The sequence below is a fragment of the Austrofundulus limnaeus genome, unplaced genomic scaffold (assembly GCF_001266775.1).
Source record: "Austrofundulus limnaeus strain Quisiro unplaced genomic scaffold, Austrofundulus_limnaeus-1.0 Scaffold1004, whole genome shotgun sequence".
NCBI lineage: Eukaryota > Metazoa > Chordata > Actinopteri > Cyprinodontiformes > Rivulidae > Austrofundulus > Austrofundulus limnaeus.
The window spans coordinates 46,377-50,234 of NW_013953406.1; positions in this window are offsets into that span (position 1 = coordinate 46,377).

Here is a 3,858-nt window from a genome sequence, read left to right on the forward strand (position 1 = left end):
ACACACACACACACACACACACACACACACACACACACACACACACACTGTGCAAACAGAAAGGACAGGTGCAACCAGCTGCAGGTCGCAGCTGATTACTGAAAACAAACAAACTCTCCTGGTTTTCTGAGACCTTTGATCTGGTACCAGACTGGGTTCTGGGTTCAGGACGGAACCAGAGTTCTGGTCCGGTTCTGGTTTTATGTAACGAGAACACAAACACATTTGACCAGAAAACATTTAGAGTTTGAATGTGGATTTTTACAAAATGATACAAATAAATCATACTTTTGTTTGTTTGAAAGCTAACAGTGGCAGAACAGTAGTTTAAAGCTAAAAGTAGCTAAGGCTAACTGAAAGCTAACAGTGGCAGAACAGTAGTTTAAAGCTAAAAGTAGCTAAGGCTAACTGAAAGCTAACAGTAGCAGAACAGTAGTTTAAAGCTAAAAGTAGCTAAGGCTGACTGAAAGCTAACAGTGGCAGAACAGTAGCTTAAAGCTAAAAGTAGCTAAGGCTAACTGAAAGCTAACAGTGGCAGAACAGTAGCTAAAAGCTAAAATTAGTTAAAGCTAGCTGAAAGCTAACAGTTGCAGAACAGTAGCTTAAAGCTAAAAGTAGCTAAGGCTAGCTGAAAGCTAACAGTAGCAGAACAGTAGCTTAAAGCTAAAATTAGCTAAGGCTACCTGAAAGACAAACAGTGGCAGAACAGTAGCTTAAAGCTAAAAGTAACTAAGGCTAACTGAAATATAAAAAGTGGCAGAACAGTAGCTAAAAGCTAAAATTAGCTAAGGCTAGCTGAAAGCTAACAATGGCAGAACAGTAACTTAAAGCTAAAAGTAGCTAAGTCTAGCTGAAAGCTAACAGTGGCAGAACAGTAGCTAAAAGCTAAAATTAGCTAAGGCTAGCTGAAAGCTAACAGTGGCTTAACAGTAGCTTAAAGCTAAAATTAGCTATGGCTACCTGAAAGACAAACAGTGGCAAAACTGTAGCTTAAAGCTAAAATTAGCTAAGTCTAGCTGAAAGCTAACAGTGGCAGAACAGTAGCTAAAAGCTAAAATTAGCTAAGGCCAGCTGAAAGCTAACAGTGGCAGAACCGTAGCTTAAAGCTAAAATTWGCTAAAGCTAGCTGAAAGCTAACAGTGGTAGAACAGTAGCTATAAGTAGCCTAAAAAGACTAAAACAGAGCAAGTTTGTTGTCATTCAGTGAAATATTTAAACCAATCAACAGCTGTTATCATGTTTTTGTTTATTCGGCTCTTTCCTGACCGCCCCCACCAGCAGGCAGGTAATCCTGTAACTGCAGCTGAGCTCAGAGTCGCAGCCGAAGGCCGGGGGTCAGTAATGATCCACATCCACAGAAGTGTCATTTAATGAGTTCTGACTGAATCAAACAGCCGAACAGCTCTGATTATCTCTGACCTCAAACTACACTCTCTCCACTTGCACCAACACGTGCACACTCACGTGCACACACATGCACATTCACGTGCACGCCTGGTCTGCAGGCATCAGGGTGGACTGAGCAGCACAAGTCCTGGTGAACAGATCTGTTAAACTGTGAAACTGTTTCAGCTTCTCTGTTAACAAATAAAAACATTTTTCATTTAAAACCGTTTGAGATGCAGCTATCAGCTGTAGCTGAAGAAGTGTTGTCTGTTCGGCTGTGGTTCGGCTGATCTGTTGGCAGAAACAATTATGATCAAACATTTATAAACGAGTTTTCGAAGAAAAACAAACTAAAGAAAAAAATAAAAATAAAAAAATCTGAACGCTGAGAGAAAAACTAAAATTGAGCTGTTGCAGCTAAAAAAGGTGAAACAGTAGCTAAATGCTAAAAGTTACTGAAACATAGCTGAAAGCCAAAGGCTGCAGAATAGTAGCTGAAGGTAGTTAAGGTTGGCTGAAGGCTAAAACCTTTAAACCTGTAGTTAAAGGGAAACAAGAACCTCAAAGTAGCTACTGTTAGCTGAAAGCTAAGGGTGGCAGATTGATAGCTAAACGTAAGAGAATGGTGGTTAAATTGAGGAAAAGCTAGATGAAAGCTAAAGCTGGCAGTACAGAAGTGACATGCAGCAAAAAGACATTCAGCAAATGATTAGCTAAAAATTAAAGTAGCAGGACATCAGCTAAAAATATCTAGCTGGTAGCCGAAAGCTAAAAGTGACTGATTGTAGTTAAAAGGAACAAAAAGGCAGCTAAATGCTAAACTAGCTAAGGCTACCTGACAGCTAAGGGACGAATAACTAAAAGAAAAAAATAATTGTAGCCAAAGGGTAGCTAAAAACTAAACATGGCATAACAGCAGCTAAAAGTAGCAATATGTTAGCTAAATGTGGCAAAATAGCTAAAAGTGGTTGGTAGTTAAATGGAGGTAAGCTAAATGAAAGCTAAAGCTGGCAGAATAGAAGACTAGCTAAATCTAAAAGTAGCAGTACAGTCGCTAAAAATAACTAGCAGAAAGCTAAAAATGACAGCAGCTAAATGTTAAACTAGTGGCTATCTGACAGCTAAAGGTGGGAGAATAATAGAAAAAACAAAGAATTGTAGCCAATTGATAGCTAAAAACTAAACGTGGCAGTACATAAGCTAAAAAGAACAAAAGACCAAAATAAAAGCATTTAGTTGAAGAAAATTCCAAAGTTTTTATAAGAAAAACACATTTTTCTATGAAAAAACCTTGTAAATGACAGAAAACAAAAATTCCAGCACTTGTCACCCGAATGAGCCGAAGGTTTTAAACGGTAACATTTAATAACTTCATTAAAGCTTTAAATAAAAACATTTAATAATCAGACATTTTTAGCTGTTTTAGCTGCAGCTGTTTGGTCTGGTTTGATGGGTTTGTGTCTCACCAGCAGCTCGGCTCAAACCCTTGAATATTGACCAGCCTGCTCTGGTTCTGGGCTCGGACGTGGACCACTCCAGGACCACCTGACGGCACCGGGTCACAAAGCTAAATTTAACTCCGGGTGCTTAAAACGTCTCATTTACACATCGGCTTTGAAACAACGATGCTTGAATAAAAAACGCTGCAGGGCTCCTTTATTCCACAGCTGTGCTGCCTGAGAGCATTCATAGGGGTAATAACAAGATAATAACACGATAATAACAGGAGGTATCATGTATTTTAGCCTTTATCTAATATTATTGTGTGAACGCTTCAGTTTTTGTTTCATTTTGACAGTTCATTCATCAAACCGTTCAGCCATGACTTTGTATTTCAGCTATTTATACTTTTTAGCTTTCTCTTTTTCTGATGAACGGAGCTGTTTTCAACATCCTTAAAATCCTTCAAAACGTCTCTAATCTTTACAGAACCTTACACAATGTGTTCTGGCTCTGCTCTTTTACTTCCATCTGCTAATTTTAGCCTCTTTTATGCTAATTTAAGCTTTTTCTGCTCTTGCAGCTATAATTCTTCTTCTTTCCACTATTTTCTAATTTTTGTTTCTTTCTGCTAATTTGAGCCAATTCTGCTTCTTGCTTTCTGCTCTATTCATCTATTTGCTGCAATTTTAGCTAATGTTCAGCTGTTATTAGCTAAAGTTAGCTATAAGCTAAATGAACTTTTTTGTAGCTATTGCAATTTTTTTCTGCTAGCTTCAGCTAACTTGTGCTTCTAATGCTTCTTTATGCTAATTAATGACTTTACAGCAACATTTTAGCGTTCGACCGTGTCCCAAGGGGGGCCTTGTGGGGGGTTCTCCGGGAGTATGGGGTACCGGGCCATTTGATACGGGCTGTCAGGTCCTTGTACAACCGGTGTCAGAGTCTGGTCCGCATTGCCGGCAGTAAGTCGGGCTCGTTTCCGGTGAGAGTTGGACTCTGCCAAGGCTGCCCTTTGTCACCGATTCTGTT